The following is a 20,749-nucleotide window of genomic DNA, read 5'->3' as shown; positions in this document are numbered from 1 at the left end:
TGGTTGAGTTTAGTCTTTTTCTGGCAAAACTAAGGATAATTGATGCTCTAAGTCAGCACAAAGGAATTGATGAACAAAATGAATTGGGTGCTAGTTTGAAAATAAAGTAACTGGAATCTTGGTTCAGTCAATTTGATGAAACAAGATCAGTTAACTACACATATATTTATCTTGCAAATAAGTAAATAAATAAACAGTACTTCACATAGTTTCCAAAGAAACAAATACTTGGAGGTTTGAGGAAGTGACATCCTAAGTGGATATTGGAAAGCCTCATGATATTGCATACTTAGAATTTTACACAACCTTCGATGAGAAGGAGACAGAGTAAAGCATTTGCCCCCTAAAGCCGACTGCCCTATTTTAATGATCATGGCTGATCAGCTCATTCACTTCCTTGATCCCCACATCACCTCTTTTGACCAAGGTTCTTCTAAAATTTACCATATTTTTATTTGCAACACTGGATAGAGAATTCCAAAGACCCATAGTTGTAAGAATCAAGAATTTCTCCTCTTCACTGGTTTAAGTAGCCAATGACTCAACCTGAAATTTGTTGATTTGTTCTAAAGGAAACTGGTCCTCAGTATTTATCCTGGCAATCAATCTCCAGATCCTCAATAACATTCCAAACATATCAATTTTCTCTTCCTTCCTGGATACAACCAATCTATGATTTGTACTCCTTTACTCATCAAAGTGAACATTGAAATAATTGCCACTTCCCCTTTTGAGATTCTAGCCCTCCAAATCCCCTCAACCTCCAAAATACAATGATAACTTTGCTTCTGAATTTCACTTCCATTTACTTAGTAAAATAGAGGAAAAATTTCTACTTGGTCCCTACCACTCATCTCTGAGGTTTCAGTGTAAACTAAGTTAGCGGAACCTAAACAAAACTATGAGTTGTTTAAGGAATGTGCTAATGTGAAGGAATGTCTGTTAGAAGAGGTTCTGATCCCAAAGTACTGAAGAAGGGGGGAAAAAAATCGCAGCTATTTCCTGGAGACCAGAAAGGGCAAGTGAGCTCTTCGTGACTGGATTCACATGGAAGCGTCGTGCCTTCCTTAAACCAGCCTACATTCCTCAATTTAGCTGAACCCGACTTGTCAACTTAATCTAGTCAACATTGTTTTCCTAACCTCTAAGCTTCCTCCTCCTTCCCAATCCAGCCAAACTTCTGAATTGTACTCCCCAGATTGAAAAGTGAACCCAACTCAACTTCTCACTCCTTCATACCACCCATCTTGATTCAGAAGCACCTTCTCAAAGCCTCATAATTTCTGAAATATGAGCCCTAAATTTCACCTTTGAAGTATGTCCTTTCCTCCCATTCTAAATCTCATTGTAAAGCAATTTGTACTACATTGTCTGTATGAAAGCATTCTATAGGTTATTATTATCATTGTAAGTCCCAGGTCTGAAATAAAAAAGGCATCATTCTCTTCCACAGCAATCATTGACCTCAGCTGCACCTTTGTGCCACTTGCTTTTCCTCCATCAACTACACTATTTGGTTTGTCATGGGACAGGACGCAGCAACATTTTATTTTGAAGCATTTACTTTATTCAAAAATTTGCACATATATAATGCAGGATGTTCAAATGTCACCACTCACAGAACAAGAGAGGTCACTCGACTTCTAAAATCAACAACGTGTCAGCAATTATGTAAGCATTCGCTCTTACATAAATGTAAACATTTTTCTTTGCACAATTTCCATTGTGAGGGATTTAGACACAGCTCTAAAATTTGCTTGTGCAATAATGGTGGAACTTCAAGCGAAGGCATTGCACCACATAGCCTCTGCAATGATTATAACAAGCTTTAGTTCCTCAGCACCTGGATCTTGGAATGTATCAGTCTGCATCACTCAGTAACGGGCAGCTCCTTAAACAGGATCTTCTTGACATTTTCCCAATAGAACATAAATCATTACAGCACGGTGTACTGTGTCGTAATGTTCTATGTCCATTTGGAAAATTTGAGAGCTATGTTGGAGAGAAGGGTGAGATTGATCTTAGAGTAGGTTAAAAGGGTCTGTACGGTGCTGTAATGTTCTATGTTCCAATATACATCCAGAAAATCTGATCTACACTTAAAGAAATAGCAAGAGATGGTACTGAGCCATTAGTTTTTACTTGAAAGAAAGGGAGGGCGAGTTTTTCATTAGTAAATAACTCTGACACTCAAAATCAAAGTTGAGTTTAGTATCATATGCACATGTGAAGGCAGCTGCAATTAAAAGCTTATTTGCAGCAACATCACAGCAACATGACACCATACTGTATTAGTAGCATTCGCAAGAAAAACAAAAAGCATACACAATTTTCACAAGAAAGAAGACAGTTAGAACAAATTAAAAGTCCAATTTTAGTGCAAAGTGATCAAAGAAGTCAGCATTGCTAAACTCTGGTGATTAGTTTTGCTGGTTGGTTCAAGAACAAAATGGTTGAAGGAAAAATGCATTCTTGAACACTCTGCTACGGGTTTTCAGACTTTTGTACTTTCTACCTGATAATACCTGTAAAAACGTGGTATGGCTGGGATGGTGGGGACCTTTGATGATGGATGTTGCCTTCCTGAGGGAGCACCCTACGTAGATATTACAAATGATGGGGAGGGATGTGCAGTGATGTATCACCAAGAGCTTGCTACTCTCTACAGCTTAGTACATTCCTGTGCATTCCAATTGCTGTACCAGAGCATGATACAACCAGTCAGCATACTTTCAGCAAAACGTTATTAGAAGTTTGTCAGAATGTTCAGTGACAAACCAGACTTCCTTAATCTAAGAAAGTAAGGATGCTGGCATAATTCCCTTATGGCTCCAGTACGTGTTGGGCCCATAAAAAGTCATCCAATATATCAATATTCAGGAATTTAAAGCAACTGACTTCCTGCACCTTTGATTTCTCTGTGTAACTCAACTTCACTCACCCCAATACTGAATTGTTCTCACAACCAATGGACTCACTTTCAAGGCCTCTACATCTCAGTTTCTTGATATTTATTGCTTTTTCATTTATTATTATATATGTTTTCTTTTTGTATTTGTAGATCGTTGTCTTTTAAACATTGATTGCTTGTCTGTCTTATTATGTGCAAACTTTCATTGATTCTATTGTGTTTCTTTGTATTTTCCATGAAAGTCCGCAAGAAGTTGTATATGGTGACGTGTATGTACTTTGATAATAAATTTACTGTGAACTTTGAAATGGTACATGTTTGTCCAATCAACTCTGTAGTTTTGCTGATATTGAGTGCGAGGCTATTGTTATGGCAGCACTCAACCAGATGTCATACCTTGCTCTGGTAAGCAAACTCATTGCTACCTGTAAAGCTTTCAACAAAAGTAGTGTTGTCGGTGAAGTTAAAAATTGGATTGGAGCTATACTTAACCACACAGTTACATACTTATAGAAGGGGAAGCAGGGAGCTAAGCACACAGCCTTGAGGTGCACCAGCAAGGAGGAGATGTTGTTAGCATTCACCACTGACTGAGGTCTGCCTATTAGGAAGTACCCAGTTGCAGGGGGAGGTCAGCAGTCCAGGTCTTGAAGCATGATGATGAGTTTGAATAGGATGATTTGTGTTGAATGCTGAGATTTAGTTGACAAACAGCAGCTTGATGTGCGAACTTCCATTCTCCAAATGATCCCGATTAAAGCAGAGTCTGAGTCACAACCATCAGCCTGGGTCCATCAAGTCCTGCAGAATATTTCAGACATTCTATACAGACCACTTCCTGATTGACTTGAGGTCAAGCATTAAGATAGGCACTAAATTCCATTCAGACTGGATTTTCCAAGCTTACTTTATTTCCCTGTCTTCGCTATTAATATTGGAATTACTTTAAAAATTCTGCTCTGGATGCATTCTACAATCATTTATAAATTTTTGCATTGCTCTAGTAATGTGCATGTTAAAATCTGCCATTATAATTGTATGACTGTGTTGAAGTACTTAACTCTGTGGTCTTTGTAAACCAAATCTAACTCCTTAACAACTCCGTATCTAACTCCAGGTAAGTAGACTTTCTACCTACTTCCCATTCCTAAGGAATTCATCTGCTCAACAAAAAGTTTATTGATTCTTCATCAATACGGTTAAGCAGGAGTTATTCTATTTTGGAGTTCTATCACTCTCTATCTGTTGAGGGTAAAATTGGATATGCTGGATACAAATCGATCATTCACAAGCTGATCAAATTTGAAAGGCACTAAAATTCTATTCTCTATGTATTGCCTAACACGCCATTGTTGTTAATGAAAGAGATTGATTTAGGATCAGTGGACATCAGCCCTGACATCAGTTGACGCCTGGTGACAATTCAAAGAGGACCATGGCATTTAGTAACCCTGATGTTGTCAAGCTTACTGATTAGTCACAGTGAAGAATTTTCCTTGAACGAAAACCAGGAAGAAAAAGACACAGACGGGCACCCACACAAAATGCTGAAGGAACTCAGCAGGCCAGGCAGCATTGTGGAATAGAGTAAACAGTCGCTTTTTTGGTCTGAGAATCTTCAACAGGACCAAAGCATCGATGCTTACTCTTTTCCACAGCTACTGCCTTCCCTGCTGAGTTCCTCCAGTGTTTTATGTGTGCTGCTTTGGATTTCCAGCATCTGGACTTTCTCATGTGTGAGACACAGATGGCTATCTCGGACCTAAACTTTGACTGTTTATTCATTTCCATAGACACTGCCTTAGCTGCTGAATTCAGCCAGCATTTTGTGTGTGGGGCTATATTTTATACTGTTTACAGAGTACAAAATAAAATTTGGAATATGCATATACAATTAAGGTAGGAAATGAAATATCAAATAAACTTTGAAAAGTATATTTTTTCTATTTGCAAATCCCCAATAAAAATAAAATACAATTTTATATCCAAAGAATTTGCTGTGTAGTAATTATGGCTTTGGTTTCATATGCCATTAAAGCTCAATTGAACCTACTGAAATAAAATGTGATATTTTCAAACTACAAGGTACAGTCTCATAAATTCCTTAATCGTTTGTTAATTTTCTGATTTCCCTTGACGGTGTTGGAAAAAACCCATGGTGAAGATTGAAAAAAAATTTCAGAGTTCTGCAATGAATTACAGAATTGCTTAATAGGCAAAAACCTTAAGCTACCAACACTTTCATAATTTAATAATGGGAAAGGATAAATCTCGCTGTCAAATCAAAGCAAAATTTGTGAACAAAGGATAATATTTCCAAACTAATTCAATAAAATCATTGGTCCTTGGGAAAGCAACATGAATGGTATGCTTACTTGGGATTTATAGTTTTAAGCCATTAGTACAGAAAATCATTAAGCATAAAAAAGTCAGTTGATTTCTGTTTTATTATTCACTAACCTTAAGTAATTAAAGTTATAATGAGGATGTAATCAACCAAAGAATAAACATTCATAATTAATCCAACTGAAAAATATGTTGTCAATTCCTCATTGTAAAAATGAAAAAAAGCAAAATTACATTTCCTTGTCATATCCAGCTGCTTAATATCTTGTAAAAAAAGTGTCAATTGCAGTAATACAGCTAGTACCCATTCTTATCCCGGCAATAATATTGATAAAGGGATATTATAAAGAAGGCTGCAATTTTAATTTGTTATATTTTATCCTCCACTCTTATCAATCCAAACTCTCAAATCTACTGTTGCCTATAATAGTCCGCAGTGCTCCACAGAGAAGTTATAAGATTACGTTATAAATTAAATAAAAAATAAGAATTTCAATGAATACTATATATTCCCTTCATTGTTTTATACTTAAGCATGCTTTTGAATAACTAAACGATGTAACATGAGACTTCTAAGAATGGTAATGAAAGCATCTTGCACCAGCATACAAAATGTTTGTTAACATCCATTAAAAAAACTAAATCAATAAATAATAAAGCTACTTAAATGATACACAATAGTCCCAGAAATCGGGCTATAAGGTGCTGCCAGCAATGAGGTGCTGGTGTAGAGTAACAGCAAAATTCCATTTCCAGGTTCCTCATTTCCTGCACAAGTATCCCATCTTAAAAGTTGCATTCTCATAGCAATTAAGTAAACTCTGCCCCATCACGCCAAACTTTCCAGCTCCAAAACATCTCAATGACCTTGAATGTTTTTGAATGACACTGACTTCAAGAAAAAAGCTATAGACCCTCACAAACAAAGTCAATCAAATAAACAATAAAAACAAATAAGAAATGAAAATGGTTGAACACACAAATAATTAAAAGCTTCAAACAACATCAATTCAAAAAACAGGTTAATTAACCAGTAGTTGACTTTAAATGGGAAATAATGAACAATTCATTAAAACTATTTTCTTTCTGCAGATGCTGAAGACTTCTAGCATTTTCTTTTACAGTATCTTTTGTTTGTTTGTTATTTGCAGTGTTGTATGACATGGGCAATCATAGTCCTTCCAGAACCATGACTGTTCTTAGCAATTGTTTTTATATACAAGTGGTTTGCTATTGCCTTCTTCTGGGCAGTGTCTTTATATGATGGAGTATCAATACCCACTGTTAAAGACACATTTCCACTCTTTCACCCATTTTACACAATACTGCTGTTAAATTAATTTACAATGCAGAATACTGGTAGCTCGGGTTGGCTTAGTTTAGTTGATTGTTGAGCTTGGCAGTATTAGTTTGAGCCTAAAGGTCTGCAAACATTTTGCCATGCTTGGTGATCAACTGAACTTCCATTAATTCACATCTGCCCTTCTCCTTCATTTTCTCCCCAATGAAATAAATGTGCTCGTAATTTCTGAGCTTGCTTCACCAGACAAAATTTTGTGGCTTAATTACTGCAGTAAGTTTACGCTCCATATTGAACTGTGTAAAAAGTCAAATGTCAAATACCTAAACACTATTAGAGAAACCTCAATGTAGAGAGCATGCTATATGTTACAATTTTCTGGTAAAACCTGTCTCATTATTAATAGCACTAGACTGAAAAGATACCGTGTAAAGTGTCGTTTTCATTGTAACACATTGGATTGAAGGCTATGTGCTAGACAAGATTAACACAAAGGTTGTATTAAAGGAGACTGGGAGAGACTTATTGCCTCTACCTATGAGATGGTAATTTAAGGACATGGATTCAAATGATAACAAAGCAATAGTAAAGAAGATTCTGCTTCTTCTCAATTAATTCGTTTAACAGAACTACAAACAAGAGAATGATGAAAGCAAAATCTACAGTTCTTTCAAAAGAGAAGTAGGTAAATATCTTCAAAAGGGAAATCTAAAAGGGCCGGGAAATCGAACTAAATGCATAGCTCTCGCAGAGAACCAGAATAGTTAATTATAATAATTATCCAAATGGATTAATTCAAGGGCGCAAATTATAACCTGCATGGAATGAACATACTATGTTACAAACTTGGACTTCTGGCAATGAAACAAAATGCTTACATTCTGATAGTATTCAATGTAAATGTGAAAAATAATTGCTAAGAGGAGGCACCATGGTGCCAATGAAATCTAAATAATGGATAAATAATTTATGGAATCACAAAGTAATACCTGCTGCATTAAGTTGCTTACATTTTGGGCCTGCATTTGAATAAAGGGCATAGCGTCAGGTAAAGTGGCATCACATTAAGGCAGAAAATGGAAGAATAACATTTCATTAATTATTCAATCAGGATTGCTTCACTTTCACTGGAAGATAAGAGGCATAGATAGAGTGGACAGCCAGCACCTTTCTCCCAGGGTGGAAATGGTTAATACAAGAGGGCATAATTTTAATGAAATTGGAGGATGATATGGGGGTGGGGGTCAGAGTGGATTTTTACACACTGAGGTGAGTGCATGAAATGTGCTGCCAGGGGTGGTGGTAGAGGCAGATATGTTAGAGATTCTCAGATAGGCACAACGATGAAAGGAAAATGAAGGGCTATGTGAGAGGGAAGCATTATATTGATCTTGGAGTAGGTTAAATGTTGGCACAACATTGTGGGCCAAGGAGCCTAAACTGTACTGTACTGTTCTCTGTTCTGTGTAGAGCAAGGCAATTTACTGCTTAGAATTTAGTAACTTGTACTCATCTTAAACTATATATCAATAATTTAAATTAAATATAGTATATAACAAAGGAAGCTAAGAATTTAGTAGTAATAAAGAGATCTACCATATCACTGGACCTAAAATTCTGAATTAAGAATAAATTATATTTTCCTTGATTATGTTTTCAAGATGTGGTCATCACTAACAAGGCCAACTTTTATTGTTGTTCCGAAATGCCCTTTACAAAGTGATGGTGATCCTCCTTCTTGAATCACTGTAATAATATACTTTTGAATAAGAAATTTCAGGATTTAGGCAACCCACAGTGAAATAATGGTTCTACATTTCCAGGGTAAGATGGTGCACCATGTCGATGAAAACTTATAAGTGTTCCAATCACATGCTGTTCTTATCCTTGGTGGGAGGGATTATTTAGAAGGTAATGCTAACCTAGCCTAAATTAATAAGTGCATTTTGTAGATGGCACATACAGAAGCTACTACGGGATCCCACTACCAAGCACATCTTTTCCTCCCCCTTGCTTTCTGCTTTCTGCAGAGATCGTTCCTTACGCGACTCCCTTGCCCACTCGTCCCCCCCATCCCTTCCCACCGACCTCCCTAATGGCACTTATCCTTGTAAGCGGAACAAGTGCTACACCTGCCCTTACACTTCCTCCCTCACCACCATTCAGGGCCCCAGACAGTCCTTCCAGGTGAGGCAACACTTCACCTGTGAGTCAGCTGGTATGATATTCTGTGTCTGGTGTCTTTGGTGTGGCCTCTTATATTTTGTTGAGACCTGATGCAGAATGGGAGACTGTTTCGCTAAACACCTACGCTCGGTCCGCCAGAGAAAGCAGGATCTCCCAGTGGCCACACATTTTAATTCCATGTCCCATTCCCATTCTGATATGTCTATCCATGGCCTCTTCTACTGTCAAGATGAATCCAAACTCAGGTTGGAGGAACAACACCTTATATACTGGCTGGGTAGCCTCCAACCTGATGGCATGAAAATTGACCTCTCTAACTTCCGTTAATGCCCCTCCTCTCCTTCTTACCCCATCCCTGACATATTTAATTGTTTGCCTGTTCTCCATCTCCCTCTGGTGCTTCCACCCCACCTTCTTTCTCCTGAGGCCTCCTGTCCCATGATCCTTTCCCTTCTCCAGCTCTGTATCACTTTTACCAATCATCTTTCCAGCTCTTAACTTCATCCCACCCCCTCCGGTCTTCTCCTACCATTTCGCATTTCCCCCTCCCCCCACTACTTTCAAATCTCTTACTATCTTTCCTTCCAGTTAGTCTTGATAAAGGGTCTTGGCCCGAAATGTCGACTGTGCTTCTCCTTATAGATGCTGCCTGGCCTGCTGAGTTCCACCAGAAGTTGTACCAGTTCTACAGAAGCTACTGCCTGCCTGGAGAAAGAATTGGAATTATCTGCTGTCAATAATAATTTTCAGTGTACAAGTCTGAACTGGAGCTCACTTAGTCACACATCTTATTTGTTACTTGTGTGCAGAGACAATGGGCTAATCATCTTTAGCTTTTCAATATACCTGAGCTTAAATTTTGAGAAGTAAATTACCTGGAAGTGAAATGATTTGGGATTTATGGTGTACATAATATGCAGCATTCTGGAAAAAATTCTATTATTTGGCTTAATAGTGACCTACTTTCTGAACAGATAAAAATGGAGATTAGAGCAAATGCTATTCAGTTGAAGACAAAATTGTGACAAAGGCCAAATATCCTCTAAAAGTTACAGTGACAAACACTGCTAGGATAAGGGTTTAAAACAAAAATAAGGAAAATTTAACTTTTAAGAGGTTATTTTAATTTATCATAGGAATATTGAGCCGCTATAAAAAAATGAGGTGAAACATTAGGTCTGGTTGGCAAGCTGCAAGGAAAACCAATCTCTCATTTCCTGGATTCGATAACGTGCAAATACTTCACACTCTCCTATTCTTTGCCAGAATTCACTCTCAATAACATTCTTAAAAACTGTTCAAACTCTTGGCCTCCAGAAGGTCATCACTGGAACAGCACAGGGGTTTCTGAGATAGTTTATTTGTTAAATCTGGCAAGAATTTTTCAGATATTTTTTTCCAAATATTGGAAAATGATATCTTCTGGTAGCATGAAACATTAATGGGCCAAGAAAAATGTGAACTCGGGACACTACAAATCTCCTTAGTGCAGGGTGGGGGGGGGGGGATGTGGATGTTAGAAACACCAAACAATTCAACTAGGAAAAAAACACAAGCTCTAAATTATTCCTGTCACACAAGAGCACGTCGGGTATCCTGCATTGTATTATTCCCCCCTTGCCAGACAAAATCCTTTCTACCTTTTAATAACCACGTGTGATAGAATGCTTTACACTTATTTGAACAAGTGAATTTATGTAACAACATTCAAGAAGCTTGACAGCACCCTAGACAATTCACTTGAATGGTACACATCAACCAATAAATCAATGCCTCTACAACATGTCATCAATGGCTACCTTGAGTATCATCTGAAAATGCACTGCAGTTATTTGCTCAGATTAGTCCAAAACACAATCTCTACCACATGGAACAATATGGTAACAACCTATGGCTTCCCCTCTAAATTGGTCCTTCACTGTTGCTGAGTTTAAATCCTAGAACTTCCTATACAACAGTTCTGTGGAAGCACCTGTATTAGCAGGGCCACAGTGGTTCATGAAAGCAGTTCCACATCATCCTTTTAAAAGAGCTGGGAAATTAAACCTGGACTTGCAAGCAAAACATGCAATCCAAAAAGAAACTGAAAAAATCCAGGGTTGCAGCAACTTATAAATCTAAATGCCAGTTAGAGCAGCTAAGTGATGTAGCAGGTAGTGCTGCTGCCTCATTTCATTAACAATAGTTCATTCCTGTCCTTGGGTGCTCTCTGCGTGAAGTTGATACATTCCCACTTTGATTGTGCGAGTTACCTCAGAATGCCCCGAATTCCTTCCAAATCTCAAAGGTATTCTAATAACTTAATTGGTTATTAAAAATTGACCATAATTTAAGTGGCAATTAGCAGAATTGGGAAAATCTGATGGGTGCTTAAGAGAGAATAAGTTACTGGAAAATTGGTGTAAAAATGAGACTGATGAGAATGCTCTGAGAGGTAGCACAGACTCATTGAGATGAATGCCTCCTTCTCATTCATAATGAAACATGGACTTTGGACTCCATTGAAAATTTAAACTAAAACTATATTACAATCCTGAGGATATGCTGAAACTCACATAGAAACAGCTCTTAATTGACAGGTTAAGGCCTGTTTCTGTGGTTTTTTAAAAAAAGGAACCACTCTTATGTGGTCTAGGTCTGCAAACATTATGATCATTAGAGTAATAGAAATAAAATTATCAAGACTGTTGTAATTAGCTCTAATTTTTGCTCTTCTTCATAAAAACTATGTTGTATGGAAGGTGAATTCCGGCTATTTTATTGGGTGAATGAATATAACGAGTTATTCAAACCAACAGTGCAAAAACAAAACACAGATCACTGCAGGTTTCCAACACTTCTTGGCATTTCAGTTATGCTAATGATAATTAGGTGTGGTTTTTTATATTGATCAGATCCTGTGACCTGCAAAGTCCAAACCAAAACACTGCTTGAATCTCTGCAGTGAACAAAGCGGCCTCCACATGAAGGTGTATCAAATGCATGGAAACTGCCAATCATCATGTAGGAGGTTAATATGTGATTCTCTTGTCACTTCTAATTACGCAAGGTGTCAATTGTTGATCAAGCCGAGATGGGGAGCTGCAGAACTTGCATACACAATTCATTGTCTGTCATGTGTGTACAACAACTATACCTCCCATTATCCTGGAAGAAACCAAAATGGCTCCATCGCCCAGCAAGCTTTTAGCATACCCAATTGCACATAACTGTACCTGAAACAATTTTTGGCCAAAAAACTAAACTTAGATCTGATTTTGTTTACAATTCTTAACCAACTGATGAAAGACTAATATGGCAGAACAAGCACTAAACAAAAAGTATTTAGGATTCTGTTTACTGGGTACTATGGAATCTATAACTACTTAAGATCCTTTTATTCAATCAATTTTAGGTCATAAACAGTTAATTTGAAGCATCTGATTATGTCCATCCATCAATATCAGCAAACTTGATGCAAAAGTTGAGCACAGTGAATATGATAATATTGGAATTGGTTTACCTATTAGAACTTTGAACTGAACCAGCAAAGTGCATGCAAGCATGAACTGAAAGAATAAGAGGCTGAAAGAGATTATCACGTTTTTTTTGTGTTGCTGCCAGACATTATTCTTTAAAAATAGAACATCAAAAGAGACTCGAAGTTATTTATGAATGTGAAGATGAGTCACCTTTGAGGTGAGAGCTCCTGAAAGCAACTCATTACCTGCTAGTTGATATGGTTTTGAGTGTTGTCCATACTCTTCTCACCAAAATTCCACTCTGCTGATGCCATCCTTTTTTTTCAAAATCACAAAAATAACTAGTTTGTAATCTAAGTACGATTGAACACTCAGTAAGTCATACATTGAAAGTATGAAGCTGTACTACCCAAACCACACCCCGCTAACAAAATTTGCAATCAGTGAGTATAATTATAAAATACAGAAAAAGAATACCCAGCCATATTGAACCAAGACTAACATTAATGTCTGCTTGTCAGAAATCAAGAATCAAGAGATTCAACAAAATAATGACATGCACACAGGATTTGAGATGCAGTGAGAAAATAGAGGTTGCATAGGAGTTTCTGAATAAACACTGGGGCTGGGGTTATACTGATGAAGTCATAGTGAAGTAGAAAAATTCACGATAGGTTAGAAAGGTGATCAAAGAAGTGCTCTCCCCCCTTTTCTCCTTCTCCGCCTCGCTTACAAGGACTTCTGGGAGTGCACAAACCTCCAACATACACTGGCTTTCACCTCCTTTTAACAGCTGAGTATTTGAAGCCCAAGGAAATATGTCACGCAAATATTTTATGCGAGGCTGATTTAAATCAATGATCCCACTCTGAGAGAAGGCAATCACACAACACAAAGTCAGCTGCAGGAACAGTCACGGCAGATGTACAGTCTAGGAACACTTTACTTTTAAGTTTCCCTGTGGCTTAATAGCTCAAAGTTCAAAAGTTCAAAGTAAATTTACTATCAAAGTATACAATCTGAGATGTATTTTCTTGTGGGCATACTCAATAAATTCATAATGTAATAATAATCTGAATAGAATCCATGAGATGGCACCTTCAGCAATCGATCAGTGTGCAAAAGACAACAATCTGTACGGAACAACAAAATGGAAGAAATAATAATAATAAATAAATAAACAATAAATATCACGAACATGAGATGATAAGTCCTTGAAAGTGAGTCCATAGGCTGTGGGAACAATTCAGTGATTGGGCAAGTGAAGTTGAGTGAAGTTTTCCCTTTCATTCAAGACCCTGATGATTGAGGAGTAATGACTGTTCCTGAATCTGGTGATGTGAGTCTTGAGGCTCCTGTACCTTTCTTCTGATGGCAGCAGTGAGAAGAGAGCATGACCTAAGTGGTGAGGGTCCCCGATGGATGCTGCTTTCTTGCAACAACTTTCCACATAGATCTGTTCAATGGTGAGGAGGGCTTTACCCATAATGGACTGGGCTGTATCTACTGCTTTTTGTAGACATTTTTGTTCAAGAGCATTCGTGGTTCCATTCCAGGCTGTGATGCAGCCAGTCAACATACTCTCCGCCACACCACATCTATAGAAGTTTATCAAAGTTTTAGATGTTAAGCCAAATCTTTGCAAACTTCAGAGGAACTCCTGAAGCTGCTGTACTTTCTTTGCACTTATGTGCTGTGTCCAGTAAAAATCCTGCAAAATTATAATACCAAGGAATTTAAATTTGCTGACCTTTACTCTGGTCCGCTGATGAACACTTGCTTATGGATTTCTGGTTTCCTGCTCCTGAATCAAATAATCAACTCCTCGGTCTTACAGACATTGAATAACAGGCTGTTGTTGTGGCACCACTCAACCAGATTTTCAACCTCCCTTCAATATGTTGATTCATCACCACCTTTGATTCAGCCCATGACAATGGTGTCATCAGCAAACTTGAATATGGCATTGGAGCTGTGCTTAGCTCCACGTATTCATAAGCATGGAGTGAGAAGAGCAAGGGATAAGCACACAGCCTTGTGGTGCACCTGTGCTGATGGAGATCATGGAGGAGATGCTTTTGCCAATCCGAACTGATTGGGGTCTTCAAGTGAGGAAATCAAGGATCCAATTGCACAGGGAGCTATTAAGGTCAACGTCTTGAAGCTTACTGATTAGTTTTGAAGGGATAATGATATTGATAATGGTAATGATAAAGAGCATCCTGATGTATGTACATACCTTTGCTGTCCAGATGTTCCAGGGTTGAGTGAAGAGCCTATGAGATGGCATCTGCTGTGGACCTGTTGTGCTGATAGGCAAATTGGAGTGCATCCAAGCCACTTCTCAGGCAAGAGTTAATATGTTTTATCACCAGCCTCTCAAAGCACTTCATCTGTTTACTTAGATGAAGAATATAACCTGTTCTCACATTTTCATCACCTTCAGAGCCCCACAAGCCTTCTGAACCTATGCTCTCAACTATGTTGCTATCATCTCCCAGTTTCTGCATCATAAAGTTGAGCCTATACTCAAACACTAAGGTAGAATGAGACTGCATGCACATTTCACTCAACATAAAGCATTCTCAGCAAAGACATTTGCTTTGGATTAAGGAGTTTCGCATGGAAAAGATCGACTACTTTATACATTTTAACAGAAAATTCTAGGCTATACAGCAAAGTTATAAATAAAACAAATCAAGAATGATTAAATAGGGAAAAATTTACCCCCAGATATTGGAGTACATTAAGCACTTACGCTCTGAACTTATGATTCTGTAGAACATTTATGATGGTTATAATTACTTCACCGTAAATCCATGCATACATAAGAAATCACAGGCACCTCCCCATCTTGACAATAAAGCTTTTCCCTGAGCTACTTGTTTCAAATTCCACTGCCTGCATGGCAGGAGATTGCAGAGGAAGAGCCAATTCTACCATACAAATTTTCCTTTTATCCTTCACAACCAATATGTGTAGAAACAGGAGCTAACACAAATACAGTTAAAGAATTCAAAGAGACACTTCTTCAATGAGCTTAATAAATGCTGCCCCTCTCTGGTACATGCTGGACAGAATGTTGACATTGTATTTAAACATGCCACATTTTTCAGAGCGCAACTATTTTGGAGCATAATTTGTCACGTCGCAAAGGTACTGACCATAAAATATTAAAACCGGAGTAAACCATTCAGCCTCCTGTACCTACTCTACCATTCTATAAGGCATTTTAAGTAGACCCAATGTGCTATCTGTGCCAGAAACCAGCCAACCTAGAGCATATTCTTTCTTCGTGCCAGGTTGCCCATTCCCAAGGACAGTACAGATGGAGGCACAACTAGGTTTGGAGAGCACTTGTCCACACTTTGGAGACAGAGAGGAAGAAGAACCACAAAAAGGACAGCCAATCAAACTTCATCAGGACCGGGGAACATGCTGCAGTAACAAACAAGATCAGAGACAGTATCCTCAGCATGGCAAAGGACTGAGAAATGGTGGTCTATCTTGAAAAGAAGCTGGTGTTCCCACCAATAGTAGAGATCAAACTTTGACCAGATGTTCTACTATTGTCAGAGAGTGCATAAGAAGCTCGTAGTGACAGAGCTAACAGTACCATGGGAGACCCGATGCCAAGAGGCCCATGAGAGGAAGCTGGTGAGGTATGAAGACCTGGTGGTGGACTGCAGACGGCAAGGCTGGCAGATGTGGAACTTCCCTGTCGAAGTGGGGGCAAGAGGATTTCCCACCATGTCTTGCTGGAGATGATGGCAGCTTTAGGGATACGAGGGAGAACCAGGAAGAGAGCCGTTAACACCATGGCTCAAGCAAAAGAGAGAGCGTCCAGTTGGCTTTGGCTGCAAAGGGACAATAGTAGCTGGAAGTCTGACCATCGGGGGTAGAAGACTGATCACCTTCTGCTGTCCCACCATCCCAAGGACATTCCGGGTTAGGGGATGAAACGTCTGAAGACGGATGGACCCAGCTGATGACTCGACGGTCCAGCAGCAGAAACATCACAGCTGTTTAAGGTAATGACATGTCACAAAGGTACTGACCATAAAATATTAAAGCCAGAGTAGCCATTCAGCCTCTTGTACCTATTCCACCATTCTATGGCATGTTAAATAATTCGTACAAAAACAGAAATAAAATAGTCACAAAGTGTTCATAGGTTCAATGTCCATTTAGAAATTGGATGGCAGAGGGGATGAAGCTGTTCCTGAATCGTTGAGTTTATGCCTGTATCTCTGTCCTGATGGTAACAATGAGAAATTCACTAGGCCAATTTCCCACCATAACCACAAAACTGCTGATTCCGAAACTGATTAAAAATTAATCAATTTCCAAATTAAATATATTTAAAGTTTCAGCCTCAAGAGCTTTATGGAAAAAGGAATTCCAACACTTTTTGACTGCACCGGCATGTGCCTCACTGCCCCAGTAACTTGGGCTCAACCACTACACCCAAAAACATCTGTGCAGAATTTTCATGTTTTTTCTCTTAGTCTGCTGTAGAGGACACCAGGTGAGTCACCTGTCAAAGAATATTCAGTCTTTGCTCTGTTTTTGTAAACTATCAGCCTGAGGCAGACCAGATAATGTAGGGGCAGTGAGGGAACCAAAAGATCAGAGATGTGATCAATGGGACACCAAGAAAAATGGCAGTGATGGGAAGAGATATGGGGATGGGAGTGAATGCAAAGAATACTATTTAAAAACAGTGCAAGACAGTATATGCCTTAGAGTTCACAGCAGCACAACTGGCGTGATCAAGCCCCTATTTAACCAGTCCAAAGAAGGACTAAACACTTCAGTTTTACAGCACTTTGCATCACTTAACACGCCAAGTAGGTCTGCATGAATGCACATGATATACCCAGAGGACCTAAACTGAATTTAATAAGTGACTAAGCACAATAACTTGAGGGGTTTTATGTTAAATCCATTCACGTGGCACATAGCTGATCTGCAGGTTTTCACGCCCTCCCCAATAACCATTAGTTTAGATTTGGATTATTGTGTCCAAGTTTCTCCATTACTGATGATAGACAAACTGGCCTGATGTTGCTAAAGCATCTTCTATAGTTTAGTTTAAGTGATATAAAAGTTAAAGGCTCTTGACACTACCTATGAAAAGTCATAAAGGATTATATGTTTAACACTTTGTGTGGGATTTAAACTTACAGCCATCTAATCTGTATAAGCAAGCAGCTTGGTCAAACTGCCATACAATTTTGATCTTTATCTTTCATCTGCATTATACCAGGAGAATTACATGCAAAGGAGTTTCTAGAAATGCTCATTTTCTTTTAAAATATGGAAGTTTAAACATCACATGCAGGAAGAATGCTTTCCCTTTAAGAAGCACACACTGAAAAGGTTTTCTCATGCATACATGCGTGCTGTGTAATTGAGGTATACCAGAAAGTCTGTGTATAGTGTTGGCATGCAACACTCTATTGACAACCAATCTCAAATGCTTTGTTAGAGCATAAAGTTGTATGAGGTGGTTAACCCACATCCATTCCTTTCCGATAAAGTGCTTTGATAAAGAAGCCATGTCATTAAAAACTGATATGAGAACAAGGACAAAACAAGATTTTGCTTCACTGTTAGCAGCTCAGTGCTTTTGTACAGAATTCCTGAAAAACTATGATGTTATTCTTGTTTTTCATGCAAGAATTTTACTTTGCATTTCCAAAATTTATTATATTTGATAAACTACTCCAAAAGCATTTCATTGTCTGTTAGGGGCTTTGGAATTTAGTTAAAAACAGAATATAATATAAATGTAAACTCCTTCCTCACACGTGGGGAAACTGTTACACTCACAGCAGAGTGCATCCCAAACAAGTTCAAGAGTTTAAAGAAAGTATGTTAACAGGAGTAATTTTTAAATTGCAATCTAGATATTAATTTGACTACATGCTGGTTGGAAGAATATAGTCCAGTCTTCACAAAGGACACAAAATTCATTTGCATGCACCTGTTGAATAATGATAATTTTTAGAGTGTTAATCTTCTCTAGGAACAGAGATTCTGATACACATGCTCACCTTTTCCAGAGACATCATAATTTTTCATTCAGTCATCTAACCTAAGGTAGGAGATGCTGGAAATTCAAACAACAGCACGCACAAAATGCTGGTGGAACACAGCAGGCCAGGCAGTATCTATAGGGAGAAGCACTGTCAACGTTTCAGGCCGAGACCCTTCATCAGGACTAACCGAAAGGAAAGATAGTAAGAGATTTGAAAGTAGTGGGGAGAGGGGGAAATGCAAAATGATAGAAGAAGACCAGAGGGGGTGGGATGAAGCTAAGAGCTGGAAAGGTGATTGGCGAAAGTGATACAGAGCTGGAGAAGGGAAAGGATCATGGGACAGGAGGCCTCAGGAGAAAGAAAGGAAGGGGGGAAGAGCACCAGAGGGAGATGAAGAACAGGCAAACAACTAAATATGTCAGGGATGGGGTAAGAAGGGGAGGAGGGGCATTAACAGAAGTTAGAGAAGTCAATGTGTGCTGGTGTGGTATACTGCGCCCGGTGCTCCCGGAGTGGCCTTTTATATATTGGTCAGACCCGACGCAGACTGGGAGATCATTTCGCTGAACACCTATGCTCGGTCCGCCAGAAAAAGCAGGATCTCCCAGTGGCCACACATTTTAATTCCACGTCCCATTCCCATTCTGAAATGTCTATCCATGGCCTCCTCTACTGTCAAGATGAATCCACACTCAGGTTGGAGGAACAACACCTTATATACCGGCTGGGTAGCCTCCAACCTGATGGCATGAACATTGACTTCTCTAACTTCCGTTAATGCCCCTCCTCCCCTTCTTACCCCATCCCTGACATATTTAGTTGTTTGCCTGTTCTCCATCTCCCTCTGGTGCTCTTCCCCCCCCCCCCCCCCACTTTCCCCTGAGGCCTCCTGTCCCATGATCCTTTCTGTTCTCCAGCTCTGTATCACTTTCGACAATCACCTTTCCAGTTCTTAGCTTCATCCCACCCCCTCCAGTCTTCTCCTATCATTTCGCATTTCCCCCTCCCCCCACTGCTTTCAAATCTCTTACTATCTTTCCTTTCGGTTAGTCCTGACGAAGGGTCTTGGCCCGAAACGTCGACAGCACTTCTCCCTATAGATGCTGCCTGGGCTGCTGTGTTCCACCAGCATTTTGTGTGTGTAGAAGGAGATAAGTTATTAACTTCAAACTTTCTGCATAATCAAAGAGTTGAAATGCATGTGCCTGTAACAAGAGCTGTATAACTCTTTTCTTTCTACCTTAGGCCACAAACTTATCAATCACCCCATGCTGTGGACTCTTTCTGGAGGTCCAAGATCCGTGTGCTCTGGACTAAGTGTGTAAATGTAGGAGGGGACTATGTTTAAGAATAAATGTGCTAGGTTTCTGACTCCTTCTACCTTAGGCCACAAACTTATCAATCACCCCTTGTGTGTCTCCTCTGTACTTTTTGCATGGCCACTTTCTTACAGACACTGCAGAAACCTTACTTTCACCTCTGTTGTTCTTTATTTCCATTTGCTTTCTTTCTAATCCAAATTTGTTAAATGTTATGCACACGAGTGAATCTGCAGATGCTGGAAATAAATAAAAACACAAAATGCTGGCAGAACTCAGCAGGCCAGACAGCATCTATGGGAGGAGGTAGTGACGATGTTTTGGGACTTATGTTAGTGGAGTTCCACAGGGATCTGTACTGGGACCTCAATTGTTTGTGATGTGTATAAATGACCTGGATGAAAATGCAGATGGGTAGGTATGTGGATGATACAAAAATTGGGGGCGTTGAGGATAGCACTGATGACTAGTAAAGAATACATTGGGATATAGATCAGTTGCAGATATATTCTAAGTTCTAAATCTAATTGGAAAAGATGCTCTCAAAAGTTCTCAGACTTCGCTTTGCCCTTCTATATAACTTTCATAAGTCATCATATAACTTTCTTGGCTCAAATGGGAAAATATTAAATCTTGTCTCATCGCTAAAAACTCATTTCCACTGCTTCTGCACCCTTCTAAACAAGGGTGTTCAATACTGAACACGATGTAGCAATTGCAACTAATCTCTTGTATGTTTCCCATTACTTCATTGATTTTCCCCATTCTGTCCCATGAGATACAAAAACATGCATTCCACTGCTTGCTTTATGACCTTATGATCTTTTGCCACTTGTGTATCCTTCCAACATAGTCCATAACCTTCTAACCACTTAAAATGTTTTCATTTAAGGCAGCCTCTCCAGTTCTTACTCTTACAAAAACTGCATAGTTTGCATTGTTCAACATTGAACTCCAACTGCCATCCTTCAATGCATCCTAAATGCTTTTGCAATCTTTCATTTTTTGTCCTACCCTCTCAACATGGCATTGGAAATAATCTTCCAGGTTAATACTGCAGCTCCTACATGCACATAGTTTTTATATCCCTCTGGAACATCAATCACCAAATCTCACCATTCAGTGGTACTCTCTTTGACCTGTAACTTAACTTGCTAACCTCCCATCATCTATCTAACAAC

The 20,749-nt window shown here is 38.9% G+C and overlaps 1 protein-coding gene across 2 annotated transcripts in view; it reads right to left on the bottom strand.

Moving 5' to 3' along the window:
* Window positions 1–20,749, bottom strand: part of gmds (GDP-mannose 4,6-dehydratase) — a 631,321-nt gene that overhangs the window by 429,406 nt on the left and 181,166 nt on the right. The window lies entirely within an intron of this gene.

This window comes from Hypanus sabinus, chromosome 20, assembly GCF_030144855.1.
Source record: "Hypanus sabinus isolate sHypSab1 chromosome 20, sHypSab1.hap1, whole genome shotgun sequence".
Classification (NCBI taxonomy): domain Eukaryota; kingdom Metazoa; phylum Chordata; class Chondrichthyes; order Myliobatiformes; family Dasyatidae; genus Hypanus; species Hypanus sabinus.
The sequence above is the reverse complement of the archived record's forward strand: the minus strand, read 5'-3'. Positions and strand labels throughout refer to the sequence as shown.